Source organism: Schistocerca nitens, chromosome 1 (genome assembly GCF_023898315.1).
Source record: "Schistocerca nitens isolate TAMUIC-IGC-003100 chromosome 1, iqSchNite1.1, whole genome shotgun sequence".
Lineage (NCBI taxonomy): Eukaryota > Metazoa > Arthropoda > Insecta > Orthoptera > Acrididae > Schistocerca > Schistocerca nitens.
This window is the reverse complement of record NC_064614.1, coordinates 162986097-163001596: the sequence shown is the minus strand read 5'-3', so window position 1 is coordinate 163001596 and position 15500 is coordinate 162986097. Positions and strand designations below refer to the sequence as shown.

The 15500-nt window shown below is 40.6% G+C and overlaps 1 protein-coding gene across 3 annotated transcripts in view; it reads left to right on the top strand.

The window, feature by feature from the left end:
- The window catches only part of LOC126244320 (annexin B10), a 113980-nt gene that overhangs the window by 71292 nt on the left and 27188 nt on the right, over window positions 1-15500 (top strand). The window lies entirely within an intron of this gene.

The window sequence follows — 15500 nt, the reverse complement described above, 5'->3', positions numbered from 1 at the left end:
TGACGTTTTCAGTTTCTGTGGCATAAAGGTAAATGGGGAGTTGAGGTGAAGTTCCAAAAAGTGTTAGAAATTATGCCCTCCTGCTTGAATGCACGCCATGCAGTGACACTCCTTCAGATACTCCTGGCAAAGTAGAAATTGCGTTGGAGGCTGCCACAACATGTGCTATCAGTCTCAGTGGGTGTTTCATAGACAAAAGATTCCAGGTGGCTTCAGAAGAAAAATCAATGTGCACAAAATCTGACTGTGCGGGTATGGCGACCAACATTTGATCCTGGGTTCAAGGGAGATGACCAAAATCTGACCATGATTATAAGGGAGAAGGGAGATTTAGTCATAGTGAATTTCAGCTACATAATTATACATGTTTCCTTGAACTGGATGACAATGGGGGGGTGTAAATAAATAGTAAGACAATTACTTCATTTGCTTTCACTCGTATCATATTTTTGGGTAGCTCTTCAAGCTGAGAGCAGGTTTTTAAGAGTACAGTGAAATTAATAAGGCTTACTTGTGGAGTAAATTGAATAGGCTATGTAAAAGTGCACTGAAATGTGATACACAGATGTGTCCTAAGCATGTCTCTTTTTTTCTGTTAGTTTCACCTATAAGGATCCACTCATTTTTTGGTCTATGGAATCAAAAAGGAATTAAACAAAACATTTATTTTTTCCATGGCATAAAATGCTCAAAAATAATACAATAAAATCTAACAAATTTACAAATGGGTCATTCCATTTCAAGTGTCCCAGTTTAGATGATCCCAGCTCGATCATCTTCAATTTGTACAGGGAACTTATGCAAAGTTTCAGGTTCACCTGTAACTTGGTTGAGGTGCTAAAGAAATTTTCGTAAAGACCACTTTTACAGAAACCGATAAGTCATGAAGAAATTATCAAGTTTGCCATTCCACTGTTCCTAATTTAAAAGAGCTGGACTCTTGCTTCTGGGTATAGTGGTACAAGTTTGTATGCTCTACACACAAATGTTGCAAGTGGAGTTCAGAAAGCAATGCATTTGGCATAATCTCAGTTCAAAGTGTGCAACAAATCATGTCACGAGAAATTTGCCCCATAGTTTGAGATATGTCTTAGAGAAAGTGCACTATGGACCTGGTCTTTTGCCAAACTACTGTCTGGGTGTTTCGTATATCACAAATTTTGGCGATAGCTTGTGTGTTTAATTACTGTGCTACCATCCTGTAAATTTGCTATGAATATATCAAAAATACTTGTGTTCAAAGTCATATATCTCAAAATGGACACCTACCACATTACATCAGTTAACACCATTCAACAGAGCACATTTCATTCTGTTAGAAAAACTTATTTTCAGTTTGGTCTCTCTTGGGTAAGGTGCAAAAAATTCGCCTAAACTATTGACTCTTTTGGTAATTTGGAAAATCCTTGCGTTGGTCCATGGTGGCTATGCCATTATCAATCTCAAGACTGGTAACCACATCGCCAAGGGGCCATGCCTGATAGCCATGCAAGTTCAGGCATGGATGGGTTTCTTTACTGCCGGTTCCAAAGCCTGAAAGTTGGTATCTAGCAGGTTCCCAAGCCTTTTTGGGTCTCTGGTTCCCAATCTGTAATACAGAATTCTTCAATTGTTAAATGTTTCAAATTTTTTGTTGATGTCCAAACCTATTGCTTCCAGCAAACTGCATTGCAGCCCCATCATTGAAGCAGCTGGGACTGGTATGGCGGCAATTATCTGTTGTTCTGGGGTCCAGCATATGTCCCTTCTCATAGGCCAATGAAATGATCGAGCAGCTCCATGAGGATGCATGAAATTAATGAAGGAATCTTTTTCTTCACATGAAACTTAAGATATTTGCTATCCGCCATTTTCCATCATAAATGCAAGCAACATACTGGCTCGGCTGTAGTTCATTAATGGCAACAGGCCGGCCGAAGTGGCCGTGCGGTTAAAGGCGCTACAGTCTGGAACCGCGAGACCGCTACGGTCGCAGGTTCGAATCCTGCCTAGGGCATGGATGTTTGTGATGTCCTTAGGTTAGTTAGGTTTAACTAGTTCTAAGTTCTAGGGGACTAATGACCTCAGCAGTTGAGTCCCATAGTGCTCAGAGCCATTTGAAGCCATTAATGGCAACATGTTTAGTAGCAACTTCAACATGTTGGTTAACATTTGCTATAAAGAACAATGTATCATTTGATACTCTGTGAATCTTAAGGCACTTTTCATCAGTTGGCACAAAATAGTGATGGTTCCTGTACCAGACACTGTACATCCATCCTCAAAACATTTCTCTTGATAATTTTTCCATCTTCAATTTCTTTTTTAGTATAAATAAATTCAATGCCACAAACATTTTTTTATTTAGCAATATTCAAACAGATCACTTGGTGTTAAGATTTGGTTGTCAATTGGGCATTGAAGGCTAGCTCTTGCTGCCAAATGCTTAACTGTGCCACCAATTCAGTCACATGATTTCGCATGGTTTATTCTGAAAAAATTCCATTCCGCAGTAATGCCAAAATCTTTTGATGACATAGTTGTTGGCAGCTTTTAAAAATTTTTGTACTGCGCTGCAGAACCATCACTAAAATAATGAATATGCTTAATTTCTTTAAAAATGCACTTAAGGGATTTGATAAGTATGTTAAAAACACATGCACTGCAATTATGTCAGAGGTAATCACTGATCATGCAGTAGCTGACATTCTTTAGGTCTTCATTATCTTTGTAGTAAATGACAAATGGATGTACTGTAGCTTGACTATTTTCCCAATGGAATCCCTGCGCTGTGTCTTGGACAGTAAAGGAGTAATTTTCTGTGAAATCCGTTAACATAATAAAGTCTCCTGGTTTGAGACCTTCTTTAGTGAACTGCAAATGTTTTGGTTGGCAGGAGAGCCAACACCGTGTTACTAGAAAGAGGCCGAAAGGCACGCGTTTTAGCTCACGCAGGCTGGTGTGAGGTCTGGAACAGGACAAGGAAATTAGAATTTAGAAAAATGGACGTAGCTGGTGGAATACTTAACTTTAATCCATTAATGGTGAACGTCGGTATGGACTGTACATGATTCACAATATCAATTGTAACTGATAATGGCGCCTTGCTAGGTCGTAGCAAATGACGTAGCTGAAGGCTACGTTAAACTCTCGTCTCGGCAAATGAGAGCGTATTTTGTCAGTGAGCCATCACTAGCAAAGTCGGATGTACAACAGGGGCGAGTGCTAGGAAGTCTCTCTTGACCTGCCGTGTGGCGGCGCTCGGTCTACAATCACTGATAGTGGCGACACGCGGGTCCGATGTATACTAACGGACCTCGGCCGATTTAAAGACTACCACCTAGCAAGTGTGGTGTCTGGCAGTGACACCACAGCAAATGCTTGCTCCGATGCTTTGCAATGTAGTGGTGAGTAGAAAGGGCCAACAGTTTTGTAACTAATGGTTCAATGAATTCCACTGTCACTTCTCTGGTTTCAAGTGTGTGTCTATCAGTGTGAGTACATTGTTTGAACTGAATTGTACCCTCAGAATCAATATCTGCAAAAGTGCTTTCCAAATATTCATTTAGAGCTTCTGTTCCTATTAACAGCGATGTAGCATGCAATCCGTTGTTTCCAAATTACAAATTTGCTCAGTAAAATTTTGTAATCTTCTTTCATTGGACTATGTGCCAACATTAGTTTCACATTTTGATATATTGTGTAGACACAAACTGAATGTGAACCAGCTGTGCGTTCAGTCATACGCCACTTTGGCCTTAATTAACAAAATTTGGAAAATCCTATTTCTGGTCCATTTTTATTGCATTACACAACAAACATTTCTGGTAAGTATTTGTTTTTTAACCTTTTCTCCATCTATCCAAATAGTAATACAGTCCTTTTTTCCTGGACAAACCCAACTAAACTCATCATAAAAATGTTCTATGACTCGTGCCTTCACATCCTCAAAGCTTTTTCCCCACATTTACCTTTAAGTTGTGCCAATATTCCCTGTTCACCTTCTAACTTTCTAGCCTTCCTTACCATTCTTTCTGAAACAAAAATTCTTCCATGGTCTTTTTGATAGACCATCTTTGGGAACTAAGGTCAAAATTTGAATTTTCTCGTTATTGGATGTGTGTAATTTTTCTTCAAATTCTTGGATCAGCTCAATGTAATCTGAAAAATTCAAGCATTGCTTGCTTGTAGATGGTTGCTCCAATTCACTGGGATAAAGTCCTCTACTTCTGCACTTTTCTTAATTGCACATTCAACTTGATGTATTTTGTGCTTTGCATATCCTTTTGTATCCCTTCCAGCAATTGGTTGAAATTTTAATGAAGATATTCCAACAGATGTTAAGCTTGTATTCAAATTGTGACCAACATTAGTCTCATCATCTTCATCTGACTGATATGTAACGTCCATTTGTGAATTTCAGTGTATCAAATCCTTTTTTACAGGAAGGACACCTTTTTTGGCTTGGTTTAATATCAGACATAGTTATCCTTTTTAGTAGGTCAGCTATTTCTATGTTGATTGAGTGCAAGCTTTTTAGTGCAGTGTGGTTTTTCTTGCCAAATGGGTTGCAGCAATATCTTCGGAAAAATTCAGATCTTCAGGAGTAAAGCTTCATGATGGAAGCATAGTTGAGTATTTTCAGTAGAGTGTAAACCACTCCATCTAGTAATTCATTCTTGTTCTTCTAAGGAAAGTTGCTTTACAGCTTTCAGTCCTTTTAAGGCACTGTATGTCGTTAAATGGCATGGGGAATCAGTATTTCCAGAACTGCATTTCCATTAACTTGATCTTGTTCTTCCATTTTAGCAACAACTTGATATGCTTCAGACACTAAAATCAAATTGTAAAGTCCTAAATAAAGAAAAGAAATAAAATAAGCATTCAGCTTCCCAAAAATTATGTAGCAGTCTCTAGTATAGTTAAATGGTTAAATTTAGCAATGGACCTGCAACAACTGGGTTTAAAATCACCGAATAAACAGCAAAATGGATATTTAAACAATGAAAACATAATCAACAAAATTCCAAATTTTAGGTGACATTTTTGCACCTTACCCAAAGAGAGACCAAAAGGAAGTTTTCCTAATAGAATGCAAATGCAAATCCAGTTCACTATCTTCTACCACTAAAGTTGGAAACTGAGCTTTCTTTCAGAGAGTTACAAGCCATCGTTAAAGAATTTGCTCTTTATTTTGTAAATAAGGATGCTCTGTGTGAGTTTTCTACTGTAAAAAGTGCTGTCAGTATGGTGAAAACAAGGACAACAGCAAAAATTTGGGTAAAATAAATTAAAGATTTAAAATTCAAAAAAATTGATGCCCCAACCTTACTAAAATCATAGGCTTTGTATTAAGCATTCCAGGATCAAATGCTCACTGTTTTTTCTCTAATGAACAGTAAGTGGACAGGTCAAAGAAACAGCTGCAGCTTTAAACTTAAGGCAGAGCTTATGATTGAAATTAATCTTGATTATGTGATTCTTGAATTTCTCCCGGCGTATTTGATAATCAAAAATCCACGGGTGTGCTGCCGGTCTATAGTGTCCAACGGGCACAATATTTCGGCGATCATACATGTCGCCATCATCAGGTGAACTGACGGACTGAGCTCCTGTGAACGTGCTGGCACGGAGATCCGTACGCTATGGCTGCTCAGAGGGAACTGGGTTCGGTCGCGGCGGAGGCGGATTTAAATACCCTCTGCCCGCGGCGCGCTCCCTCCGCCGTCCGCGCCCCGCGCCGCGCCACGGTCGCGCGGTGGAACAGATTGCGACGGCGTCTGAGATGACGACGGTGTGATAGCTCTGTCCGCCGTGGTCGTCACAACTATACGTTTGCTCGATTTACTCTTGATTAACCCAATCGCTGGTTCCCAAGCCTTGCTAAGATTATAGCCACAGTCACGTTTTATGAGGTCGTCATTGGTGCGAATTTCGATGGCCTCTCTAACAACGCTGTCCCAGTATCTCGACATCTGTACCAGAATCCTCGTGCGGTCATACTCCATGGCGTGATTTTCCGACAAACAATGTTCAGCGACCGCCGACTTGCTCGGATACATCAGTCGAGTGTGCCTCTGGTGTTCACGGCATCGATCCTCGACGGTACGCATCGTCTGACCAATATAAAACTTGCCACATTGACACGGAATCTAGTACACGCCGGCCTTCCTCAAACCGAGGTCATCTTTGGCGCTCCCCACCAGTGCACGAGTTTTATTTGGAGGACAAAACACAGTTCCGACCCGGTGTTTCTTCTGAATGCGGGCGATTTTCCCCGAGAGTGCGCCTGTGTATGGAATAAATGCAGTGCCTACCTCCTCCCTCGTGACTTCATCCATCTCAACAGGTTGTGCTGCAGTGGTTGGGCAGAGAGCACGTTGAATCTGCCACTCTGAGTACCCATTTTTTCGAAATGCAGTTCTCAGATGTTCCAATTCCTGGGGTAGACTCTCTGCGTCAGAGATAGTGCGCGCCCTATGTACTAGTTTTAAGTACCCCATTCCTCTGTGAAGGGTGGTGGCAGCTGTCTGCGTGCAAATACAGATCAGTGTGCGTTGTCTTCCGATACACCCTATGACCTAGGGTGCCGTCAGCCCTTCTCTTCACCAAGACGTCAAGGAAAGGTAATTTACACTCCGTTTCAGTCTCCATAGTGAATTTGATGTTGGGGTGTATGGAGTTTAGATGTGTGAGAAAGTCAAGGAGTTTATCCATACCATGTGGCCAGATGACGAACGTGTCGTCCACGTAACGGAAAAAGCAAGTAGGTTTCCATACGGATGACGACAGGGCTTCCTCCCCGAAGTTCTCCATGTACAAATTCGCTACCACCGGTGAGAGTGGGCTACCCATGGCGACTCCCTCCGTTTGTTCGTAGTATTCTCCATTAAAAAGAAAATACGTGGAAGTCAAGACATGCCTAAAAAGTTAAGTGGTCTTCGTCAAACTTCTGACTAATCAATTCTAGTGACTCTCGCAGGGGTACCCTTGTAAACAAGGAAACGACGTCAAAACTCGCCATATCATCTGACTCATCCAACCTGAAGCTGTCAAGGCGTTTAACAAAATCCACGGAATTACGGATGTGATGAGGGCATTTACCCACATAAGGACTTAATATTCCCGTCAGGTATTTGGCCAACAAATATGTAGGTGCCCTGATGTTGCTGACAATGGGGCGTAATGGTACCCCCTCTTTGTGAACCTTTGGGAGTCCATATAGTCTAGGCGGTACCAGACCTTGAGGTAACAATTTCTTAGCGTCACCCTCTGGTAAATCTGCATCCTTGAGAAGTGCCCTCGTCTTGTTCTCCACCTTCTTTGTAGGGTCAATGCTGATCTTCCGGTAGGAATCGTCATTTAGCAGGCTCTTCATCTTATCAGTGTAGTCCTTATGGGAGACAACAACTGTAGCATTGTTGTCAAATATCAGCAGTAAAGAGAGGGCGGCCATTCGTGATCTGAGGGAGTGCTCTGAAATTGGCTTACCGGCTGACAAAGGTGAAGAGAAGGGCTGATGGCACCCTAGGTCATAGGGTGTATCGGAAGACAACGCACACTGATCTGTATTTGCACGCAGACAGCTGCCACCACCCTTCACAGAGGAATGGGGTACTTAAAACTCTAGTACATAGGGCGCGCACTATCTCTGACGCAGAGAGTCTACCCCAGGAATTGGAACATCTGAGAACTGTTTTTCGAAAAAATGGGTACTCAGAGTGGCAGATTCAACGTGCTCTCTGCCCAACCACTGCAGCACAACCTGTTGAGATGGATGAAGTCACGAGGGAGGAGGTAGGCACTGCATTTATTCCATACACAGGCGCACTCTCGGAGAAAATCGCCCGCATTCTGAAGAAACACCGGGTCGGAACTGTGTTTTGTCCTCCAAATAAAACTCGTGCACTGGTGGGGAGTGCCAAAGATGACCTCGGTTTGAGGAAGGCCGGCGTGTACCAGATTCCGTGTCAATGTGGCAAGTCGTATATTGGTCAGACGATGCGTACCGTCGAGGATCGATGCCGTGAACACCAGAGGCACACTCGACTGATGTATCCGAGCAAGTCGGCGGTCGCTGAACATTGTTTGTCAGAAAATCACGCCATGGAGTATGACCGCACGAGGATTCTGGTACAGACGTCGAGATACTGGGACAGCGTTGTTAGAGAGGCCATCGAAATTCGCACCAATGACGACCTCATAAACCGTGACTGTGGCTATAATCTTAGCAAGGCTTGGGAACCAGCGATTGGGTTAATCAAGAGTAAATCGAGCAAACGTATAGTTGTGACGACCACGGCGGACAGAGCCATCACACCGACGTCATCTCGGATGCCGTCGCAATCTGTTCCACTGCGCGGGGTGCGGACGGCGGAGGGAGCGCACCGCGGGTGCAGGGTATTAAAATCGGCCGCCGCCGCGACCGAACCCAGTTCCCTCTGAGCAGCCATAGCGTACGGATCTCCGTGCCAGCACGTTCACAGGAGCTCAGTCAGTCAGTTCACCTGATGATGGCGACATGTATGATCGCCGAAATATTGTGCCCGTTGGACACTATAGACCAGCAGCACACCCGTGGATATTTTGATTATTAATTTTGATTATAATTGCAAAGACTTTTCAAATTTTCTCAGGAAGAAAACTGCAGAGTTGTGCTGCTTCAGTAAATAAGTACTTATGTCATTCCACATGAAATGTCCTAGGGCTCCCATCTCTAACATCTGCAATTTTGATGAAATTTGAACAGGATGTACCTGAGGGCCCTACATGAACTTGTGCAAAGTTTCAGGCTCACCCAATACTTGGTTGAGGTGCTAGAGCCATTTTTGTGAAGACCACTTTCACAGAGACTGAAAAGTCATGAAGAAATCTTAGAGTTTGGCATTCCACTGTTCCTAATTTAAAAGAGCTAGACTCTTGCTTCTGGGTGTAGTGGTACAGGTTTGTGTGCTCTACACACAAATGTTGCAAGTAGAGTTCCAAAAGCAATGCATTTGGCATAATCCCAGTTCAAAGTGCGCAACAAATCATGTCTCAAGAAATTTGCCCCATAGTTTAATGAGGCATAAGTAGTGGAGAAAGTGCGCTATGGACTTGGTCTTTTGCCAAACTACTGTCTGGGTGTTTCTTATATCACCAATTTTGGCCTGGCTTGTGTTTAATTACTGTGCTACCATCCTGTAAATTTGCTAAAAGACATGAATGTATTAAAATATACCCGTGTTCAAAGTCATGTATCTCAAAATGGACACCTACCACATTATTCATTAACACCATTGAACAGAGCACATTTGATACATCCAAATTTTTTGTTATGTAATTATTTAAGCAATGGTAGAAGTTAATAAAATCATGACACGTTTTTCTAGGGATGGACTTAAAATGTTCAATAATTGTTCAGTGGTAGTACCAAAAAACTGTCTTTAATCCTTTGCTGAATCTTGCATCACTTCATAGGACTCTATGATGCAGAAATTTGAAGTTTCAAGGATTTTTCCAGACTGTACAAGTAAAACACCTATGTTGGAAATTAAGTTTAGATATGACTCAGCAACACATTCCTTTTCTGGATCTTCTTCACAAAAAACTTTAATATTTTTGGACAGTCATCTACACTCTTGAAATAACTCTTTAATTGTTAACCAGTTCTGGATTAGTCTGTCCACAGCAGATGTTAACAAAAGCCAATGGGTAGGAAGATGAACAATTTCTAGCCACTCGGCACCAACGAAATTGAAGAATGTTTGCAACTTTTTTCTCTTCTCTTTGCAGATACACAGAAATGGCCATATATTTTCATAATAAGCATTTCAATATTTACATCTAAAGCATCACAAGCATGTTTTGTGGCATTATGTAGCAAGTGATTTGAGCAATTCGCTTTCACCAAATAATTGTTTTCTTGAAGCAGTTTAAATACAGAACTGTGCTTCCCATAATTAACATTTGCATTATCAGCACAGTAGGATCAAAATATCTTAAAACAATAGGAAACATCTTCCTGTTTTTGTGTTTCGAAGCATCAGTTGCAGTAGAAAAAGAAGTTACTTCGTTTTGCTGGATCTTTTAAGACACCAGTGAAGCTCTGAATACTTCTCGGTGCCAAAACGTTTTTCACAATTTGCTTCTGCCTTAGTTTGACCACAGGATGACATATTGGCCAAATTAGTCATGAAAAAGTCCTTGCATAATTTATTTCCACAGTCCATACTTCTGTAGCTGATATTATGCTTTACTGTATGAAAAATTGTTGCTAGCTCACATGCAATGTTTTTCATGCCCTTGCTGGTATTGCCAAAATATTTAAATAAATTTGAATTCGCCTTTGTCTCTTTCGTTCTAATTGTGTAGTTCTATAGATGAATGTTGGCTGCGGCCAGCTTCACCACCATGAGCTATCCTGACGTCGCACTTGCATAGCACACAGTAAGCTCGATTTACATTCTTAGCCATGGGCTTTAACCATGAATATTGTTACTCCCATACCTTCAAGTAAACACACAAGTACTTCATCTTCTCGTTTCATGGAGTCTTCACATCTTCATTTTTATGGCGAGAGCACATAATGAAAACTTATTCACTTAAACACAAAGTGAAAATACTGTATACACAAATACTTCACAGTTGGTATTATGGAAAAACGAGGAAGTTAACACAAATCTGAACATTTGGCACTAATGTTCATCTGTTTAAATTGCTGACACGAACAGTAATCGCGAATAGTATAAATTATTGCTAGAAAAGTTTGAGATATCTCGAAAGAATTTCAAATATCGATAGTACCTCAGGGGTTATAACAGTGATCACTTAACAAAATATATGGGAGAAACAGGCGGACAATAAGGGAGATGGGAGAATTTTAAAAATAGTGCTAAAATATGGGAGAGTCGGTCACCTTACATGCAGGCCACACCGTTGTTCCACCACGCCCTATCCAGTGCTCTCCAGAGGTTTCATTTAAATGTATTCACAAAGCGTGTACAAAGTGCACAGGTGCACAATTTTGTTGGTACCACATTTGCTGTCGCACATTGAGTGGAACATGTTCTAATGATTCTGGCACAGTTTCTTGTAAAAAATATTATAAATATGTTTGTGTTAAATTACCAGGAACATGTATGGACCAACCAGATTATCATCTATGAAGGTGACTAAGATGTTGGCAGTGAAGTGATCTTGGTGACCATCAACAAAGGTGGTGTGTCGATTTTTCCATGCCCACATTTATTGTATATGTTCAATATACCCTCTTGTGTAAAGCATGCCTCATCTATTAAAAGTACGCAGTTCAGAAAGTCTGGTTGAATGGTACACCTTTTCAAAAACCACTGACAAAATACAGTTAGACATGGAAAATCGTTTGGATTAGGCGCACGAACGTTCTGAAGGTGGTAGGGGCACAAATCGTCTTCATGCTGCAGATGCCAAATTGTGGAATGTCTTACACCCAATTTCCATTCAGCATATCACGAGCTTGGTGAGGGACGTGTTCCAGCTGTGTTAATGCCACCTTTTCAAGCCCTTGTGTAAGCCCTACACTGACAAATATGTTCATAAAGCCTTTGCACCTGCAACAAACAATCTGTACACTGGGTTTTGAAGTAGGCATTAAATGCAGATGTACCATCACGAGAATGTGCCAGTGGAAAATGTATTTAAAGTTGACCTGGCTTCGTAGCGACCTTTGGATGGCAGTAAATATGCATGGATCTGGCACTTCACAAATTGGAAACCTCCAAACATTCAAATGTTGGGCAGCATCTGCCACCCCATAAGCACTCTGCATGTCTGCCCTCTCCTCACAAGAATAGTGCTCCATTTCCTGTCTGTTCTACATAGTAACAGTAACACAAGTGTGTCCTGTTTGATGACAGATGCAGGCAAACCAGACTTTGCAGTGTGCACATGTGCTGCCCTCTATGCAGCGCTTATCAAATGTGTTAGCACAACCAAAAGCAGCATGTTCACATTCCAGTAAGAGGCAGAAAACCCATGGTGTTGTCCCACCTGAAATATCTGCAGCTGCGTCTACTACAGCATTTGCAAATAAAGGTCATAAAATGTCTGTTTCCCCTGCATGTCACAAATACATTGAAATTAATTGCCTTGCAGACCTGTTAGCATGACAGTTCAGATGGCAGGTTGCATGCCTACCCTTTGGGTGGCACTTGGCACTGTTGGTACCTAGTGCCATATGCGAAGGGATGAGGACATGCTTTGCTATGTGAAATATGTTTGTTACAGCCCACTCTGCCAGTCCTCTCATTCTCTACATTCATTGCAGATACGCCCTTTACACAGGTGCACACAAACCTAGTGTTAATCCAGGGTTTGCTCCCCAGAGCATGCATGCGCACACACCTGAGAATGTGCCAGATCCATGATTTGGAATCCAAACACATCAAGAAAGAACACTGGAAAAGGAACTGGAATTTTACTGACAAACTGTTGTGGCAGTCTGGCAACAGCAAACTTTTCGGGGTGTGACATTGAAGCTCTTATTGAAAGAAATGCATAGTCAACTATCAAGTACTTTTAATCATTCTATAGTACCTATGGTTTGCACACATCTGAAGGAGAACATAACACAACTATATACAGCCTTGTTGAGGGTAGCTAGATGGGGTGTGGCATTCCAAGCAATATGTAACTGTCTCCGAACTGTGGCCACTAGATGGATATTATTAAAAACACTAGAACACTGCCAGTACTGTGGTATGCAAAGAAGGTGGGCAAGGGAAATGTTATGGCATCAAGTCTTCTTCGCAGACAAATGCCGGATTTTTCTGAGGCCTGATAAAAATTGAATGTAGAAGTGCCAGGTAACAAATCAATACACATTGCACAGTCACTCAGGTCTACAGGAAAGTTTGTCAGTCATCTTGTGGGCCATTACTACATTCAGATATGGTATGCAGTCATCAGTATTGAGGGTAATTTGAAGGCAGTTCAGTATGGATGGGTAATATCCTGAAAAGATATTTTAAGATGAAAATCGTCAAATGCAAAATAGGTAATCAAATGTACTCCAATTAAATCATGATGCTGAGAGAATTAGATTAGGAAGTGAGCCCAAGTAGTGAAGTATTTTGATCTTTGGGCAGCAATAAACTGAGATTGGCCAAAGTACAGAAGATATAAAAATTGGATTGGTAGTACTAAAGTTTCAGAAAAGAATGTAAATATCTAACATGAATTCAGATGTTAGGATATCTTTTCCGAAGATATTTTCCTGGCGTATCACTTCTTAAGGAAGTGAAATGCGGGTGGTAAACAGCACAGACAAGAAGAGAAGTGTATGAAATGTATAATAAATGAATAATACTGAAGATTAGGTGAGTAGATCAAACAACTGAGTATAGAGGAGACAGACTCAATTACAGCATGCAGTTGCAAATGATTGTACATTGCAATAGTTATGCAGAATTTAAGAGGCTTGCACAGGATAGACTACATCAGAACCGTCTTCAGAATGAGAATATTAGTGGAAAGAATTTCAGCGATGTGTTAATGTTAAGACAGTAACACACAAGCACACCACACCACACCCACCTAGGAACACAATCTGTCAGGAAGTAGGACTCAACTGAATGCAATGCCCTGCACTGTCTGCAGAAAAGAATCAGACCAAGAATGCATGAAATCAGTGGAAACTTCAGGGCATCCTGCAGGAATCTTCCTTGCACATTGGATAACCTTAGGAGGTCCACCTTAAAAGAATGAGAAGGGCTTGATAAGTAGTGTCAACAATCTTGTGGGCAGCGTGCGGAGAGGTCCAAGCAAATTACAATGCAAGGAGTGGAGCAAGGTGGTATTGAGTGTTACTCATTAGCAGATTTTGAGTTCTTTGCACTTCTGAACTGACTGCCATCTTTAGGTTTTGTTTTGCGTTTATTTCACAGTAAAGCTAATTTTTAGTTCTGTAAGGCTTCTTTGATTCCCTTCTCCTCTTGAAGCCAAGCTCATGTCCATTCATGGTTATGAAAGTGGTGCAAGACTTTCCTTTCATTTAGTTGTAGAATGTGTACTTAAGAAGTTTGTTTTAAGGCTCACTAAGTAACCAAGAGCAACAGCATTTTGTTCAAAGTAACTGTCTAAAGTCCCATTTTCATATGGAAAAATTGAGCATAATTTTTACCAATATGGTAGAAAGCAACTAGGAGTAGTTTGTGCCTTACATCTTTTCAAATTTCTTTACTTGATTTAATAGCTTGTGGGGTACCATTGCACATTATAGCAATCCTCAAATAGTGTAACATCTTCAAAAATTGGTACCATTGTTGTGTCCAACCTTTTCAGACCTGTTTTTTAAGAAAAAAATTTTCTTTGTGGTAGTGCTCTTAGATGATCTTTTATAATGGTGGATGAAAAGTTACATAAAAATATGTACCTGTTTTCAAAACTCTCTCTACACTTCGTTTTGTGGACTAAAGTAACTAATCACAAAATATTCTCCATTGCAATAAATAGGAAAGCTAGCATTCAATAATTACCATGCAAAATAACAATATTAGATTATACAGTGAAATATAGCGAACCAACCACATCTTTGTATTCTGGCTGTCACAAGCTGTTGCACACTGTTACATTGACTTGCTGATATTTTTGTAGTGATGTCAGATAGTTGGCAGCACTTTACGCACCCAGATTTTATGGGAACTTTGTTATTTAAACTAATGGATTACTTCCAACATGCTAGCAGTCAGCAAATGTAGTGTTGCAGTCATGAATAGCATTCATATGGCTGAATAGAGGTGTTATATTTCAATCCCTGTATGAATCTGGTAGTTTTTCTTATATACAACACATTAAACACTGGCAGTGCTGGTAGAAAAATTTTACCTTGCTTCAAATTCTGTATGAACTGGAAATATTCGTCACTATCAGCTGGGTGCTTTGATACTTAAGTTAGAAAATACATGGGAAAATACATGTTCCTTTCAGTAGCATAAGCATAGTGCAATCTAAAGTTCACTTTATTGAACAAAATTAGAGGGAAGTGAGGCAGTAGAACTGATTTTAAGATTTATAAGTTATCTTCAGTCCCTCTAAATGTCATTGTGGTTCTGGAATTGTTCCTTCAGAAAGAACACTGCAAAGTTTCTATTGTGTCTTTGTCAAATCCGAGCTTGTGCTTAACACGTTAAGATGTTATTGCCTGTAGAATGTACTGAGTGCGAGCCTTCCTTCACTGATTTAGAGAAAGAGAATAAATTGCAAGACACCTATGCACTGTACAAAGGCTTTATTAATGTGAAAGCCTTAAGGTTAAAATAAGTTACTGCTGAAATTCAAACTTTGTGGGGAATGAACTGAAAGTTACTTTTTACTCAAAAGGTTCAATTTGAACAGTGTCAAGAGATCGGTGATGTGAGGAAGAAATAGTACATCCAACAGTTTCCAAAATTTGAATGATCTTGTGAATAATGGAAGGTATGTGCATAGTTTGGTTTAACTGGATGTTAGTTAAGTCACATTTACTTGCAGTACAAAATAAGGATTCCACCAAGTCCACATTC